A 19,355-nucleotide genomic window follows, 5' to 3' on the forward strand; every position below is an offset into this window, starting at 1 on the left:
GTATAAAAAGCTTCTAGCATTGAAGTAGCAAAGCAAGTTACGGGGATCGAAGCAGGAAGGCTATAAAACAGCGTTTGGAACTGCAGTGGCCCTGGCTTTGGTAGAAGCTCTTGGCAAGAATTTGCCTAGTTTGATGCACACATTCTTCATACTATGGCCTGGTATCAATGAAGATAGGAAAAACTTAGGCTTCTCTGGCCATCTTTCTTTCTGTGTAGTTTTCCCAAAGAGTGTCACTCTTGCCTCCACTATGTTGAATACAGCTTCCTGTTTGGCTAGCGCATTATATTTGTACTTTGGCTTCTATTTACTTGTTGTCAACATATTGAAGCTGTTTGGATTGTGGGTCAACTTGGACCTGACGATTTGCATAGAATAAGTTGAGGAGAAGGGTGTGAGTAGTGGTGACAGAAAACTATACTCCACCTTCTCCGTGTCAAAAAACATCATTTTTTCCATCGTGCGCTTTCTTCCCTAAAAACAGCATACCTTCTTGCAGTTTCCGCACACTGCATTTCAGGTTCTCTGCTTCTCTGGCTCCGCTTCGTTTACATCTCAAGACATTAAGACAAAGGTGAGAAGAGAGGTTTGACAAGTTCTGATTGTACAACATCCTGAGTGTCTCAATTTGCTTTTTCTTAAAGTGGTTGGTTAATCAGACATCACGGATTTCCTACTAGAAAACGAGTCTTTAAGACCCTTGAAAGGGAAGGCATTTTATTCGGTTCTCAGATTTATGTCAACTAGAGGAGGAACATTTGTTAGTTCCTCCCTCTTGATAGTCAGCTGAGATTTTCCTGCTAAACCTCCTCGTCTTCTGACGTCACATTCACTTGCCTGACATGTGAACCGCTAGTGTCAAACATGCACACTCATGACTTAAGGCCCAACAGGAAATCCCATGTACACATCACAGCATTTGGACTTTCTAAGATAGAACCTACTGCCCTGCTTCTAATCTGAAGTGTACAATGGGAATCCTACAGTAAGCTTAGGCAGTTTACCTTTCTGTGTCCTGATGCGTTCCTTGAAATCGCATCCTTCCATTGCTCTGAACATAGTTCTCCACTATTTCGTTTTGTCCAAAACCTATCTTTATTTTTGTGACTGAAATACATAAATGAACACAGCAATATGTTATACTTGAGCAGCTTGCTTTGCCGATAGGCTGTTGATAGATCATATACAAATTAACTTGATAGCAAGAAGTGATAGCAAAATAATCAAGTTATAAGTGGTATATATGATTCAGAGGGAAACACAAATGAAATAAAAATTGAAAGGAAAATGATACCATTTTCCAAAATGGGATTTTTACAACTTCTGCATAATACATCATATAATTCTTGATATTTTCAAAATTCTTCCAAAGGTTAACTAGATGGAGATAAAAGCAATCTCTAATACTGATGAGCACTCCACAAATCCAAATTACCCCAATATAGTAGAAACAACTGTACACTAGCTGGCACTATGCACATAAAATAGGTTTCAAAGAAAGTGTCTTTAGTGGGTGGCATTCTAAATCTAACAAAATAGGAAAATAAGTATCTGATTTCAATGAAGTTCCTACTGAATTTTTCCAACATTGTGAAACTATCTTTGCCTAACCTCCCTGCTATCAGTAGGAACTATTTCACATGGAAAATTCTACCATTTCCAATAATTTCATCTTCATCAGAGGTGAAACATACACATATCAAGCATCTAGACTTATTGTTTATCTTCCATTTCCAAGACAAATAAATACATCCCTTCCAAAAAGACCTTTATCCCATTAGGTGTGTCCCACTCCCAGCCACTCTTTGGAATTCCATAAAAGAAATGTTAAACTTGCCAATTGCTTGGCCACTCCAAAAACCTGTGATGACAGCCCTTCTTCAGAGGAACCCTGTTTCACAAGAAGCAGGGAAGAGGCTCTGGAAACACACTTATCAGATCAAGCATGATTGGGTGCATTCCTCAACTTGCCCCTTAGCATCTCGCAGATCTGGGTGACCTCACAATTCATCTGGGATGGGCCTTTTCATCCTTAAGAATATTCCTTAATATGAGAATGTTACCACCTACCATAAACATGAACAACATGCAGGAAGCCTACATCTTTCAGGTGGGTAACACTCACCAGCACCTCAGGCAGTCCAATTGATTTCTCTGACAATCAGTTCTCTCCTCAGACTCCAGAGTGCGTCCAGGTCTTCTACTTGTATTCTACCATCACATGAACCTGTGTGGTGGGAAATAGCGACTTGACCTTTCTCCCCTCTTCCTCCACCCAATGAAAAAGCAAAACAACACTGAAAAGCACAGGTGAAGGTTACAATCCAAGGACACAGGCTCAGTAACACTTGAGATTTAAGACTAGTCACTTCATTCCCCACAACTTACCACTACCACAGAGCTGCTCCATACAAAATGTGGCATCAGCTGAGCCCTGTTTCTAAGGCATGATGTGCTAAAGGATATCAAAGACGTGCATTACATAAAGAGGAGATAAAAGCAAGGACATTGGAGGAAACTTTATCCTCTGCTGCTTACTATTACTGTAAATAGCCATGGCATTGCCTGTGTATACAAATTCTATTGATTTTTGTGCTCTGATTTTATATCCTGCTACTTTTCAAACTCTTCTATGAGTTTCAATAGTCTCTTAGTAGAGTTCTTTGGATCCCCTAAATAATGAATCATATCATCTGCAAAGAGGGATAGTTTCACTTCTTCCTTCACAATCCGAAGCCTGGAGACAGGAGCTTCCTCTAGGTCTTGCACGTGGGTGTACGGGCCCAAGGAGTTGGGCCATCTTCTACTGCTTTCAAGGTGACGGCAGAGAGCTCTACCAGAAGAGGAGCAGCCAGGACTCAAACCAGCACCTGTACTGGATGCTGACACTTCCCGGCCAAGGCGTTAACCCACTTGCCACGGTGCCAGCCCCATCTATCTTTTAATTCTTACAATGACATGCCTAAAATTACTTTATAATCACAAGCTTAAACCTCCACTAAATAAAGAATTCAACAAGTATTAAGTAGAAAAACCACTGTTCCGCAAGAGTATAGAGAAGAGGGATAAACAATCATCAAAGGCCAGAGCTATGGCACAAGGGGTTAAGCCACAGCCTGTAGAGCTGGCAACCCATCTAGGGGAAATTCCTAGCCCGGCTGCCCCACTTCCAATCCAGCTCCCTGCTAATTCTCCTGGAAAAGCAGAAGAAGATGGTTTGAGTTCCTGCACCCACTTCCCATGTAGGTAACATGGAAGAAGCTCCTGGCTCCTGACTTGGGCCTGGCCCAACCCTGATCATTGTGGCCATTGGGGAGTGAACCAGAAGCACTTTCTGAAATGGTGCCATCAATCAACTTAGCATATTAACCACCATACACACTTGGTTATGGTCAGAACACTTAAGTTCTCTCTGAGTAATTTTCAAGTATGCAATATTCTAAATTGTAATTTATTCTTCTAAAGATTTATTTTATTCAGTGGCGCTGGATCAGTAGCATAGCAGATACTGCCTACAGTGAGAGCATCCCATGTGGGCCCCAGTTCAAGTCCCAGCTGCTTCACTTCTGATCCAGCTCTCTGCTACGGCCTGGGAAAATTGTAGAAGATGGCCCAAGTGCATGGAATTTTCTCTAGGATAGACCACATGCTAGGTCATAAAGCAAGTCTCAGTAAATTAAAAAAATCATACCATGCATCACAAGACCACAATGGAAGGAAGCTGGAAATCATCAAATGAAGTACAACTAGAATGCATGCAAATACATGAAGACTGAACAACATTTTCCCGAACGAACAGTGGACCATAAGAGAAATAAAAAGAGAAGTCAAAAACTTCTGGAAAGGACAGCGTGATGGCACAGTAGGTTAATCCTCTGCCTGTGGCGCTGGCATCCCATATGTGTGCCGGTCCTAGTCCCAGCTGCCCCTCTTCCAGTCCAGCTCTCTGCTATAGCCTTGGAAAGAAGTAGAAGATGTCCAAAGTCCTTGCGCCCCTGCATAAAGGTGGGAGACCAGGAGGAAGCGCCTAGCTCCTGGCTGTGGATCTGCACAGCTCCAGCCATTGCAGCCATTTGGGGAGTGAACCAATGGAAGGACCTTTCTCTCTGTCTCGCCCTCTCATTGTCTGTAACTCTAACTCTCAAATAAAATAATCAAACCTTTAAAAAACACTTCTGGAAACCAAAGAAGTCAACATTACATCCTATCCAAACTTATGGTAAACAGCAAAAACAATGTGAAAAGGAAAGTGATTGGCCGGGGCCGGGGCTCACTTGGCTAATCCTCCACCTGAGGTACTGGCGCCCCAGGTTCTAACCTGGTTGGAGTGCTGGGTACTAGTCCCCATTGCTCCCCTTCCAGTCCAGCTCTCTGCTGTGGCCCGGGAAGGCAGCAGAGGATGACCCAAGAGCTTGGGTCCCTGCACCCGTATGGGGGACCGGGAGGAAGTATCCGGCTCCTGGGTTTGGATCGGCAAAGCGCCACCTGAAGCGGACATTAGGGGAGTGAACCAACGGAAGGAAGACCTTTCTCTCTGCCTCTCTCTCACTGCATATAACTCTACCTGTCAAAAAAAAAAAGGAGGGAAGTGATTAGTGATTGCTGCCTACATCAAGAAATTTGAAAGGCACCAAATAAATGAGTTATCAAGGCATTACGAGGACCTAGAAAAACAACAAACCAAACCCCAAATCCATAGGAGAAAAGACATAATTAAAATCAGAGAAGAAACATACAAAATTGAAATGAAAACTACAAAAGATCAGCAAAATGAAGAGATGCCTTTTCAAAAAAATAAACAAAATTGATACACCATTGCCCCAAGTAACCAAAAAAAAAGGCTGGGGGGAAATCCCAAGCTAATAAAACAGAGAAGAAAAAAGAAATGTAACAACATATACCACAGAAGTAATAAGAACCATCTAGAATTACTACAGAGAGCTGTATGCCAAAAAATCAAGATTGTAGAAGAAATGGATAGATTCCTGGACACATACAACCAACCTAATTGAGTCATGAAAACATAGAAAACCTAAACCGAACAATCACCAAGAAGGAAATTGATTCACTAATACAGACGCTCCCAACCAGGAAAAGCTCAGACCAGAGGGCTTTACTGCTACGTCTACCAGGCATTTCAATGAAATGGAGGGGATCCGCCCAAACTCCATCTATGAAGCTAGCATCACCTTAATTCCTACACAAGAAAAAGATACAACAGAATAAAAGAACTGTAGACCAGTTTTCCTAATGAACATTGATGCAAAAATCCTCCACAAACTAATAGCCAATTAAATCCAGCAATACATCAGAAAGATCATTCTACCAGACCAGGTAGGATTTATTCCTGGTACGCAAGGGTGATTAATCATCCACAAGTCAATAAGTGTGATGCATCACATTAATAGATTGAAGAACCAAAACCATGTGGTTATTCAATTTAAGCAGAGAAAGCATGTGATAAAATACAGCCTCCTTTCATGATGAAAACCTTAAGCAAACTGGGTATAGAAGGAACATTCCTCAATACCACCAAGGTAACTTAGGACAAGCACGTAGCCAGCATCTCATTCAATGTGGAAAAGTTGGAAGCATTCCCACTAAGATCCAGAACCAGAAAAGGAGGCACTCTCTCACCATGCCTATTCAATATACTCCTGGAAGTTTTAGCCAGAGCCACTAAAGAAGAAAAAGATGTCCAAGAGGTACAACTTGGGAAGGAAGAAGTTAAACTGTCCCTGATTGCAGATAAGATGGTTCTACAGAGAGTCAACCCAAAAGACTTCACTAAGAGACTACTGGAACTCATGAAAATGTTTCACAACATGTCAGGATAGAAAATGAATGCACACAAATCAATAGCCTTTGTATACACAGGCAAGCCATGGCTGAGAAAGAACTTCTAAGATCATTCCTTTTCAAAATAGGTACAAAAAAATATACCTTGGAATACATTTAACCAAGCATATCAAAGATCTCTATGATGAAAATTACAAAACATTAAAGAAAGAAATAGGAGATGACTCCAAGAAATGGAAATATCTTCCTTGTTCCTGGATTGGAGGAATCAATATCATTAAAATGTCCAACTACCAAAAGCCATTCCTCTCAGATCTAGAAGGACATTCTTCTCAGATCTAGAAAAAATCATGAAATTCATAGGGAAACACAGGAGACCAGAATAGCTAAAACAGTTTGTACAACGGAAACAAAGTTGGAGGCATCACAATACCAGATTTCAAGACATACTAAAGGGCAGTTATAATCAAAACAGCCTGGCACTGGCAAAGAAAACCAGATAGGCTGACCAAGGGAACAGAAGAGCAACTCCAGAAATCAATCCATGCTTCTATACCCAACTTACCTTTAACAAAGGAACTAAAATCAATCCCTGGACCAAGGACAGTCTCTTCAACAAATGCTGCGGTGAGAACTACAAACTCCACTTTCGCCAAGTATGAAGAAAGACCACTACCTTACACCTTACACAAAAATCCACTCAAGATTGATCAAAGACATAAATCTAAGAAGTGAAGCCATCAAATTATTACAGAACATTGGGGAAACCTTGCAAGGCACTGGCATAGGCAAAAGCTTCTTGGAAAAGACCCCAGAATCACAGGCAATCAAAGCCAGATTTGACAAATGGGATTACATCAAATTGAGACACTTCCGCACTGCCAAAGAAACACTCAGCAAAGTGAAGAGGCAACTGACAGAATGAGAGAAAATATCTGCAAACTATACAATTGATAAAGGATTAATATCCAGAATATATAAAGAGCTGAAGACTCAACCACAACAAAACAATCCAGCTAAGAAATGGGCAAAGGATGTGAACAGACTTTCAAAAGAGGACATCCAAATCGCCAACAGACACGTGAAAAAGGCACAGGATCATTAGCCATCTGGGAAATGCAAATCAAAATCACAATGAGGTTCCATCTCATCCCAGTTAGAATGGCTTTCATGCAGAAATCAACAAATGACAAATGCTGGTGAGGATGTGGGGAAAAAATGCCCTAATCCACTGTGGAGGAATGAAAAATCAGCCAGCCATTGTAAAAGAGAAAAAAAAAGGCAGTAAGGAGACACTTCAGAAATCTCCATATAGACCTATCACATGGCCCAGCCATCCCTCTCCTGGGAATTTACCCAATGGAAATGAAATCAGCATATTAAAGAGTTATCTGTACCACTATGTTTATGTTTATTGTTGCTCAATCCGCAGTAGCTAAGATATAGAATCAACACAGATGTCTGTCAACCAAAGACAGGATAAAGAAATTATGGCATAGGTATACCATGGGACACAACACAAAAGGTTTGCATATTGGAGAACACTGTACCAGCGGTACTCTGGAAACCTTATGAGAGAGGTTTCTGGTATTCAGCAAAATACTTTCAGATTCTCCACATTATCGCATGGCCCCAAAGCTTTCTCTGTTCTGCTGCTGAGTGGTATTCAATTGTGTAACCCTTTCAGCTTCTGCCTGCCCCCATTCACCTCTTCAAGAATATTTGGGTATTACATGGGTTTCTGTGTCTAGCAAAAAACACACCATAAAATGAGTGGCCGACTTAGAGAAATATAGCTTCCAGGGGAAGGGTCCTTGCACGATGTTTAGAACACTGCTTTGGATGCCTACATCCCATCGCGGAATGCCTAATGTTTTTTAGATAAAGATTTATCTATTTACTTTGGGCTGATGCCATGGCATAGTGGTACAGGTTTGCATCCATAGTGTGGTGTCAGCATCCAAAATGGGCAGTGGTTTGAGTCCTGGATGTTCTGCTTCCAATGCAGCTCTCTACTAGTGTACTGGAAATGCAGCAGAGGATGGCCCAGTGCTTGGGCCCCAGCACCCATGGGTTCCTGGCCCAGCCCTGATTTTGCAACCATCTTGGGAGGCAACCAATAGATAAAAACCACTCTCTGACTCTCTCTCTAATTCTGCCTTTCAAATAAATAAATCTAAAAAAAGAGAGAGAGACAGCGATAAAGAGGTGGGGGAGGGAGGGAGACTGAGACATAGAGAGAGAGGTCTTTTTCATCTGCAGTTTCACTCTGCAAGTGGCCACAACAGCTTCGACTGGGCCAAGCCAAAATAAGGAACCAGGAGCTTCACCTGGGTCTACCAATTAGGTGCAGGGTCCCAGGGGACCATATTACACTGCTTTCCGAGGTGCAATAGTGGGGAGCTGTGTTGCAAGTGGAGCAGCCAGAACAGGAACAAGCACTCACATGAGATATCACATCCCAAGCAGCAGTTTAAATGGTTATATAAAAAAAAGCCAGCCCCCAGACTCCCTAGATTTCTCACAGCTCATTTCCCATCCAAAGTCTTGTAATTTATAACATGCTAGGCAGCAGGAGACGGTTCAAGAACTGGGATTCCTGTCACTGACATGTGACACCTTGGATTGAGCTCCAAGGTGACTGGCTTAGACCTGGACAAACTCCAGAAGTTGCAGGTAATTGGGGAGTGAACCAAAAGATGGAAGATCTTCTTGATTTCTCTCAGTCACACACACAGACACACACACACCAAAGTGACAAAATAAAAGTTTTTAAGTTTTATTTAATCTCAAGCAGATTTACAAAGAGACAGAGAAAGAAGGAAGAGGGAGGGATGGAGGGATGGAGGGAAAGAGGGAAGGAGAGAGGGAGGGAGGGAGGGAGAGAGGGAGGAGTGGGCAGAGAGAGAGAGATGGAGGGAGACAGAGACAGAGGTAGAGAGAGAGAGAGAGAGAGAGAGAGAGAGAGAGATTCTGTCTGCTGGTACTCTCACAAATGGCCACAAGTATTGGAGCTGCGCCAGTCACACCAAGGAGCCTGGAACTTCAACAGGTCTCCTATAAGGAACCAGAGGCATAAGGACTTGGGTCATCCTCTGCTGCTTTCCCAAGCATGTCAGCAAGGACCTAAATCATATCTGGAGAAAATGGGACTCAAACATGCACTCGGATCAAATGCCATGGTTGCAGGCAGCACCTTAATTTGCTGTGCCACAATATTGGCCACTGTTGATCCCCACTTTCTGGTACCTCCTAATTTTTCTTAAAGGCATATTAATTTGAAAGGCAGGGTGACAGCATCAGACAGAAAGGATGACAAAGACAAAGAAAGGCAGACAGACATTTGGAGAGACAGAGAGGCCTTCCATCCACTGGATCACTCCCCATGTCTGCAATGGCCAGAACTGAACCAGGTTAAAGCCAGGAGCCCTGAACCCCATCCTGGCCTCCCACATGGGTTGCAATTGACCAGGCACTTCAGCCATCACGTTCTTACTCCCAGAGTATACATTAACAAGGAGCTGTATATGAGGCAGTGTAGCTGGGACTCAATATGGCATTCTGATATGGGATGCTGGATTTACCAGCAGCAACGTAAACAGCTGCACTTCCGTGCCAGCCCCATCGTAGTTCATCATTGTGCAGCTCCCTAGCCTTTAGTGTAGTAGACCTGGAATGTGCTCCTAATGTACGTAAGAGAACAAAAGCCCCGAGATGTAGATTATCAAAAGGGGAAACGATGGGGCAAGCTGTTTGGCCCAGCCACTAAGACATCACTTGGGATGCCTGCATCTATATCCAAGTGCCTGGATTCAAGTCCCACCTCTGCTTCTCATTTCAGCTTCCTGCAAAGGCACACCCTGGGAGGTATCAGATAATGACTCAAATGCATAGGTCCCTGCCACCCACATGGGGGAACAGCATGGAGTTATAGGGTCCTGTTTGGCCTGGCCAAGCACTGGCTTTTATCAGCATTTGAGAAGCCAACTACTGGATGGAAGATAGATCAATCTCTCTCTCTCTCTCTCTCTCTCTCTCCCTCTCTCTCTTTCAAATATACAGATCTTATAAACTGAATTGACAACATGGTCTCAATGAGTTATCTGCACACGTTCACAGTACCATTATTTCACAGTAACCCATATGTAGAAAGACTCCAATTGTCCATTAGCAGAATGTGACTAGATAAGCAGTGTCATCCACCTAACCAATGGAGTATTATCCAGCCTTTAAGAGGAAGGACAGTCTAACACTTGCCGATACATGAATAAACTTGAGTTCCTATAGTAAAACTCAGCCACAGCAAGATAAATACTGAGGGCAGATGTTTAGCTTAGCAGTCAGTTAATAGGCCAGTTAGCATACCTGTGCCCTATATCACAAAAACTGGGTTTGACTCCAATCTCCATCTCCTGACCCAACTCTATTCTATTGTAGACTATGAGAGGCAGCAGGCGATGGCTCAAATTTCTGGGCTCCATTCACCTATATGATACATGGGTTGAACTTCAAGCTCCTGACTGCAGCCCAACCCAGTCCTGGCCATTGCAGGCATCTGGGGAATGAAGCTGCAGATGGGCGCTGTCTTTCTCTCTGACTTCCAATAGACAATTAAATAAAATGGGATTGAAAGAGACAAATACAGTCTAATATGTAGAAGGCAAACTTCTCCCATTCATAGAGGCTGGAACTAGGGGTAAGCAAGGTGCTGTGATGGCATGGGGACTGGGTGTTTCATGAAGATAGTTGCAATGTTGTAGGAGGAACAACTTCAGGAGATGGAAAGCAATGGTCACACAACCATATCACTATACTTCAGGCCATTCAACTGTACACTTAAAAAGGGCTAAGGTGGTGAATTCTGTGTTTTGTATGTTAGTGCAAATTTTTATAAAATGAAAAAAATAAACATTTTTCTCAATGCAAGGGAAAAGTTCCTGAGCATGGCTCCTGTGGCTAATATTAGCTTGTGGGGCTTGACAGTGGCTCCCAGACTTCTTGTAGCCACATGGGACACAGGGGACAGCTTGCCCTGTCGGTCATCCCCCGGACAGCCAGTGGCTTGAAAGCAGCTTTATCACTAACACTTACGAGGAGGTGGATGTATCCAAGCACAATTTCTCTGGGCAGGCACACGGTTGGCTTTCATCATCCTGGGAACTCCAGACTCCAACTTGTCACAAAGGCTTTTCAGACTCTTCTTCTAGCTCTCCTCAGGGGAAACAGGATCAGAGGAGGGGAGCTCCTGACAAGAAACACGTATCTGGAAGATGAAAAAGATGAAAAGTCAAGGATTGCAAAGCTCTCAGAAATCCCAGAGCCTGGCCTCATTTTTCCCTTTTTCTTTATCAATTCAAGTCAAACTCAAGCATATACTTCTGTAAGCTTTGAGGAATGTATACAGTTGTGGGCCTGCTATCACAATCCAGATAAAGAACAACCCGTGGGACTGGCATTGTGATACACGAGTTAAGACAGCCTGCAATGTCATCATCCCATGTGAGTGCCTGTGTGTGTCACAGCTGCTCCACTTCTGATCCACCTTCCTGCTAACATATGCAGGAGAGTAGCAAAAGATGGGCCAAGCACTTGTACCCTTGTTGCCTGTGTGGGCCACCTGGATAGAGATCCTAGCTCCTGACTTTGGCCTGACCCACAGGTTACCTGACATTTTGAGAGTGGATGATTGTTTAGAGTGCTGTCTCTTCCATTGAGGAGTGATCTTTGTTTAGTTTCTTTTGTTTTCTTTCTCTTCATACTATTTGCTGAACTCCTATACTTAGACTAGGGTTAACTATATGATCACTAATTATAACAATGATAGATCACTGTCAAAATTAAGAATAGGAAACCAAGATGGGGGAGGAGCCTGGAATGTGAGTCTCACTATGTTCCCACTATAAATCTGTATATAGGAACTATATGAAAATTGTATAACATGCATAACATTTCAAAAATAAATGTTTCAAAAACTCTTTGTTTTCTTTGTTGGTCACAAAAAGCAAAGTGAAAATCTTGAATAGAAGATTTATCACATCAAATAAGTTATGTTTTAAGCCACTCTGTATTAGCTCACTTTGGTCTACTAGCATAAAACTTGGATACGTAGAACCCAGTCCCATTATTTCTATTAAACAGCATTAAGCTGGAGAGCAATGACGTAGACAAGGCATCCATTGAGTGAGCATTCAATCTCAGTGAGTACCAATGCCAAGCACTGTCACAGGGAAACACCATGTTTTTGTTTCACAGGTTGAAACTTACATTTCCTATTTTGTAAAATACAGCTGAAAGGTTATAAAATCTGACTCCAGTCACTCACTGTTGTGTTATCCAAACCAGTTTCACCAAATTGCAAAACAGTTTGGAAACTTACAAAGTAACTTTCTCAAGGCAGTGATATTTAAGCTTCAAAAGGCAGCAATCACTTTAAAGCCGATGTCCAGGTACAGCTGAACTAAATTACTACAAGATACATTAGTCTGGCATCATCATGGCATGAGGTGTTAAACATCCAAATGCCATAGTGAGGGAGGGGAGTCGTCAGGGAGACTCCTTCCTATAGAGGAATACTGTATTGAGAGAGGGAAACACTTTCTCCTCCCATCTCACACTAGAGAAAAGGGTGAAGTTAACAAACCACAAACGAATTTGAAACCAGCCACCACAGTGGAGTGGGACCATTTATAAGGACAACCGAACTTTGGCTCCACAACCTGGTAATGGATTCTTAAGGAATCCTCAGGAGGAAAGATGTGAGATGGGAGCATATTGTAGCAGAAAGTGAGACAGACGCTAGGCAAAATAGGTTCCTTAGGAAACCAATTTTCTTCATCCTTTAGCTTGTATCATGGTACAAACATGGTACAGAAATAGCACAAACTTTTCTTTTTTTAAAATTCTGGCAGTCAAAGGAATCCCAGTGCTTGAGAAGGCAGCCCAAGCACAGCCACTTGTAAGTGACTTGTCTTAGATGTCTGAATTTGGAAATGAGCTTCTACAACGGGGGTCTCAATTAACACCTTCAGTGCCAAAGTTTAGAAGGAGGGCAAGTGGTCCTTGCTGCCAAGACTGCTGAATGTGCAGAGGGGGAAATGGGGTGGTATGATGATAGAAATTTTCTCCAATGTGTTAGCTTTAAGAGCATGGCTCTGGGAAAGATTTATTTCAAACATGTTCTTTGGCAAAGAAAAACCTGGGCAGGAAAATGGAAACTGTGGGCACTGGTTAATGTGCCAGATGACTTCTTGCCATACATGCGGGTCATGAGTACTTTGGGGCAGCCAAGAAGGCAGCTCAATGGGAGAGGACACCTAGGTCTGCAAGGCAGGCTCCTCAGTTCTGATCCAGGAGCCACGAATTGTCTCAGAAGTTTCTCATCCACGGGACTGGGAACTTGGGCTTGCAGAATGAAACTCAGAAACAGGAGAGGTCACAGGGCAGAGAGAGCTACCTGAGCACATAATGCAGACAATAACCCAAGAATAAAGTGGGAGGAAGACAAGGAGTGCCATCCACCTTAGGCCCTGTATCTTAAAATCAGCAGCCCACACAAATTGCTTTTAACCGGATCAAAGAGACCTGGTGTTTTAAAAGAAAATTTGACTATGTAGAAGATTAGAATTTTTCCAAAAACCAGGGAAGCGATCAGTCTGCTTTACTCGCCCTTCCAATGGATTTGAGTCGATCCAAGTCATGGCATCAACGACGCTGCAGGAATTTTCAGTCCTTTCCTTGTCTCACAGCAATAAATAATCACAACATGGATCAAGAGGGTGGGGGAGCAAAAACAAAAGCAGGTATTCTTGAGAAACTGATACTCCTGCTGCTAGCCAGGAGGGGGTCTAAGGAAGGGCTCTAATAAGGCCTGGGTACAGGGAGTTTCATTAGGGAGTGACATTAATGGATTCATTTTCTAAACACACTTGAACACCACGTGTCCGTTTCTTCTCTCTCTTGGGAAATGGCCATCGCGCCTAACAATGAAAACACGTTACCTTGCTGACTATCTGAAAGCTGTGACAGTATATTCTCTCTATGCCTGTCATTTCTCTTACTGCTTTCCTCACCTCCCCACTTCCCAGAAAAGTTTCCATGACTACCTCTTAATTGTTTCACTTCTCATGGAAGAGCTCCTCCTCTTGGGCATCTCCCAAGAGGCTACAGAGATGCCACTTTCCACTCTGGACTCAAGGGCTTTCCTCTGGGGCTGGCAGGATACAACATATCCAGGTGAAGAATCTGACAATCCTCCTGCCAATCCCCTGGCGACTCTTGCTCTTTTTCGCCTGAGTGTCTGAGGTCCCCTCCTCCTGTTGCATTCCTGGGATGCTCTGTTTCTCTGATGCTCCCCGGGAGCAGCTCCTGACTTCGAAATGATCGTCACTGCTGTTGCTGTTCAGCATGGAGAGGGAGGTCAGAGAGTCCTTGCTGGGGGCTGCCCAGGCTGCGAGGATCCTTGGCAACATGGCCATTTGGGGACTGTCTGGCCTGCAGGACACACTGCTAGACATACTGGGAGCACGGTGGCAGGCATTCTGCCCTGATTGTTCCTCTTCAAGCAGCAGTGGTTGGGAGTTGCAAAGGGCACACTCATGGGCTCTGATGTTGCCGTCTGAGTGACCAGGGAGGCACTGGAGAATGGGACAGCTTTGAGCAGCGGGGGTGGCCTGAAGCATGGGCTTCACTTTGGTGTGGCCCTTCTGCAGCACAGCGGGCAAGGAAGTGGCTTGGAGCCTGGGTGGCAGGGAGCCTGCTTTATGGTCCAGCTGGAAGCCAAGGTCCTCAAGGCAGCTTAGAGCTTCGGGACCCTGAGGAGACACCACAGGCTCCACTTCTCTGTGTCCCCATAGTTCCTGCATGCTGTAGCCCTTCTGTGGGGATTTCACACAGTGTGGCACAGAGGACAAGGGGTCATCCCTTTCCTTAAGGCACGATTGAGAGCGTGGGCCCCATGGGAATTCCCATATTTCCTGTTCCTTGGGAGGAAACAGAAACTCTTCACTTGTTTCAGGTGCTTTATGTCCTACACGGAGCCACTGGTGGCCCATGATGTCTGCCACTGTGGGCCTCTCCTCAGGGTTTCGGGTCAGTAACCTGTCCAACAGGTTCTCAAGCTCAATGTTGACATAGCTGGGGATTCTGTAGTATGCGGACAGGATGGTTTCCTTCAGGTGTACAAAATCCTTCCCTTCAAAAGGTAGTGACTTGGTCACCATGGTGTACAGGACCACGCCCAGGCTCCACACATCAGCCTTGTACCCATTGAACGCCTCAGCTCGGAATTCTTCCGGGGCACAATAATGAAGGGTCCCACGCAAACACTTCAGGTGTTCTCCATCAGCCAGTTTGCAGCTGAGCCCAAAATCAGTCAACTTGATATTCAGATTGTCATCTAGAAGGAGATTTTCTAGCTTTAAATCTCTGTGCACGATGCGCTGCTCGTGGCAGTAATGCACAGCTGATAATGTTTGGTAAAATATCGGGCGTATCTCCTCATCCTGTAGGCAGCCTCGCTCTATCAGGTAACATCTAAGGTCTCCCTTGATCGCATACTCCATAAAAATGTAGCCTCTCTGTGCCGTGTGCCTTAGCTGCAACAGTTTTATAATGTGAGGATGATGCAGTCCCTTCATTATTTCTGCTTCTGCACAGAACTGCTGGAACCTGCGGGAGTTCTGGCCACCTGTCGCAATCATCTTCACAGCCACCTGGGTCCCACTTTCCAGATGATGGGCCAGTGCCACCTGCCCAAAACTGCCCTTGCCGGTGATCTTGAGGACCTGGTACCCATCCAGGACCTCCTCCTCACTGTTGAAGGCTGTGAGGCCTTCCATTGTGGGAGGTACCCACCCCTGCAGTGTTACACTAGAAACTCTTAACAGTCACCTTAGGTAACAATGAAAACTGGGAAACAAATGAAAATCAAACAAACAAAACTGACACAATTAAAATTAACAAGATTCAGTATGGTAATATTTGTAACCAAGAATGCTAACTATATGAACTACAGTATATTAATCACTAAACCAATTGTATCAAAATTAAGAATTACAAGTTAGAAAACACACAGAATGCTAAAAATGCTAAAAAGTAAAACAATACCAACTATATTAACTATGGTAACAATTCTAATCAATAAGTCTTATAATGGTCCTATTTAGATCAAAGGATCAAAAATGAGAAAATAATCACAAAATGGGGGAAACACAGCAAAAAGGACAAAATGAAAACAACAAAATGCATTTAGCCTGTGACAATAAAAAAAAATAAGTGAATGAATATTTAAGGAAAATAAATACACAGAATACAAAGTAAAAATGGGAGGGGCAGAGAGATGGAAAAATAGAAAAAAGAACAAAGCAAAATAGAAAATAAGAACCAACGTAGTAGAAAGAACAAATAAACCAGACAGACAAAACAACAAAGCAAACAAAAACAAGACAAGAGAAAACCAGTAATGTCGTCCAAGTCCTTCAGGCTGCCTCCAAAGAGCTTCCTGGGCCAACTGAACAAGAACCTAGGCCAAGCCAGGGAGCTGTTAGGCAGTTGGAATGACATCACAATGGCTCTCCTGATGTCAGGGCAACAGATAGACCAATCACAGCTGGCAACACTCCTTGGTGGTTTTCTGAAGAACTGACCACTGGTTAAAGGGAAAGGACCCCAAAAGCTTTTTGCTTAAAGCGGTGCTAGAGGCTGACATTTAGTTTAGGAGAGATTAATAACTATAGGCTGTTTCAATGGACTTTGCCTTTCTAGTTTAAAAATTTGTAATAACTCTCGGCTTTTATAGACCTCCTAAGTCTATACTCAAAATATCTTACACAAGCGGTCTCAGCATGTTGGTACCACAAGACGGGCATCATGACATTTCAACAAAATGTCACGTTGCCCAAGGCACCATCAGGTGCATTCTTCCTATCATAGAGTTGAGAGGGAAGTGTCTTTCATCATTTACCCTGAAGTTCATCATCACTTTGCTCCTCAGAAACCCTAGAGTGGGCTGATGTAGTCCAGAGTAGAAGGCCAAGAAACAGCAAACTGAAATTCATAGGCCCCAAACCTGTGCTTCAAAACGTAAGGAGAAAGCAAAGTCATTCCATGATTCCTTTTAGGTTAGTGTTACAAGGCCCTGACCTGGGTAACCAAAAAAGAACACATATTGATTCTTCACTGTTTTGAGGGCTGGGAAGTCTAAGGTCAAGGCCCAGCAGATTTACTATCTGAGAAAGTCTCACTTTATGCTTTTAAGGTGGTGCCTTCTCAAAAAAAAAAAAAAAAAAGGATAAGGAAATGAAAAGGCTGATGGCCTAGTGTGGGCAATTCATCCTAGGTGTAGGTGTCAAAAGGTTGCACAAGTATTACAACTTTGTCCAACATCCAGATGTTAATTTCAGAATAAGATGGTGCTTTCTTAAGGTGTTCTCACAAGGAAGGGCCTTCTTAAGACGTCTCAGCATGCCTGGGGCTGCTGTCGTGGGTGGGTTAAGCTACCACCTGCGAGGCCAGCATCCTGTATGAGTGCTGATCTTAGTCCTGGCTACTCCACTTCCAACCAAGCTCCCTGCTAATGTGTCTGAGAAACCAGCAGCAGATGTCTCAACAATGTGAGCATGTGTGAGCATGTGGAACTCAGTGTGCAGGATACAGGAATAGATGTATGGCTGACATTGGCTGTCTTGGATGTGGGGAACGGGATCCCACACACTCTCCTGAGCACATGGTGGGTGAACTGCTTCCACCCACTGCTTGGGAAGCTACCTTTCATCTGCCTGCTGAGGCCTTGGCTAACAGCACAAGTGAGCCATACCCAATGGCTATATGTCAGCCAGGAAGTCATACCCAAGCACCTCAGCTCTGGCTGCAAAGGACTACCTGGCCCATAATGTCAGGTCATCTCCACTTGAGGGGCAGCAACAGCTTCCTACCCTCCTCATCTCATCCCCATTCCACCAAATATAGGTTGGGGAAGTTGTAGAATACCTTTTCTCAGAACACCCAACTCTGTCAGGAACCAGGGGACAGCCTTGTGTGTGCTAGAGAAGGGGTCTTCAGCAGGCCTCCCTCTCTCTCTGGATTTAGTCCAAATTGTCCCTCCCCTCAGCGTAGAAGCTCCCATCCCATACTGCAGTTCCAGGCAGCCCAGCACCTTCAGCCTCCTGATACATACTGAACGGCCTACACTCCTAACACCCAGTGATGTGCCCTCCAGGGCACAGTCCCTAAGCAGGCCCCTACACCACTCACTCACTAAGTCCCCAAGCCAGAGGTCAGCATGCTTATGACTTACAGTGCACAAGAGTCCTACAAATCCATGGCCTAGCCAGGGTCCAGAATGGTCACTCTTGTGAGGATTTTTACTCACTCAGCTACCTGCTAATGTGCCTGGGAAAGCAGCACATGGCCTAAGTCTTTGGGCCCTTGATGTCAACTGGGAAAATAGGATTGAGCTTCTGGTTCATGATTTCAACATGGCCCAGCCCTGGCCATTGTGGCCGTTTGGGGATCAAAACAGTGGGTGCTTGCTCTCTCTTTCTCATAGTATATCACTCTCTGTAACACTGCCTTTCAAATAAATGCATCTGTAAAAAGTGCAAGTTGTATGAAAAGTTCAGGGAAAAAGAAAATAACAAAGTTTGGCGCAACAATTTGAAAACTCAGCATACCTTACTCATCATATGTATTTCCCATTATTTTTTAAAAGATTTATTTATTTAGTTGAAAGGCATAGGTACAAAGAGAAAGGGTGGTACAGAAAGAGATTCCATCTGATGATTCACTCCCCAGAAGGCATGAAATGGCCAGAGCTGGCCCATGCCAAAACCAGCATCCAGGAGCATCATATGGGTCTCCCTCATGGGGGACAGGAGTTCAAGCACTTGGGCCACCCTCTGTTCTTTTTCCTAGGCCATTAATAGGGAGTTGCACTGAAAATGGATCAGGAGGGTCTCAAACCCATGCTCTTAGTGGATGCTGATTTCCTAGGTGGAAGTTTTACCTGCTATGCCAAAACGCCACCCCCCTCCACCATGACACAGGGGTTCCCATTAACTGATTCACTTTTCAAATGCCCTCAATGGCCAAAACAGGACAACACTAAAGCATGGGATTAGGAACTCAATCTGGGTCTCCCTTATGGGTGGCAGGAACCAATTATTTGTGCCACAGACTGTCCCTGAGGTCCTTAAATGATCATCAGAAGCTGGAGTAGACATCACAAACCCCAACTCAGAGATTATTAATCAGGCTCCAAAAGTAACGCTGCCAACCAAGGACCAAAGCACATGTGGACCAACACTGGATGGAAACCCAGACCTCTCGACTCAAAGCCTGAGCTCTTCAGCAAACCACTTGCACTAGAAGCCCTGGCAGCTGTCCCTGATGCGGAAGTCCCGACTACACCACAAGGTCGAGACACAGGGGACCAATGCCGACGTGACTGGATGCAGGGGGCAGGGGTAGGCTTCACAGGGGTGGTGACAAAAACCAATTGTTGGAGTTTTCCAGGCAGTGAAGCCAAGAATGCATGCCAGGAACAACAGATGCAAAGGCCC

The 19,355-nt window shown here is 44.1% G+C and overlaps 1 protein-coding gene across 1 annotated transcript in view; it reads right to left on the reverse strand.

The window, feature by feature from the left end:
* Positions 1–19,355, reverse strand: part of LOC138842995 (uncharacterized) — a 123,463-nt gene that overhangs the window by 68,145 nt on the left and 35,963 nt on the right. Inside the window, 3 exon segments of the mRNA XM_089321135.1 lie at positions 490–1,107; positions 2,126–2,227; positions 10,891–11,062. The gene's annotated coding sequence lies outside the window, so the exon portion shown is untranslated.

This window comes from Oryctolagus cuniculus, chromosome 19 (assembly GCF_051225735.1).
Source record: "Oryctolagus cuniculus isolate XC-2025 breed Fujian yellow rabbit chromosome 19, ASM5122573v1, whole genome shotgun sequence".
In the NCBI taxonomy this organism is placed as follows: domain Eukaryota; kingdom Metazoa; phylum Chordata; class Mammalia; order Lagomorpha; family Leporidae; genus Oryctolagus; species Oryctolagus cuniculus.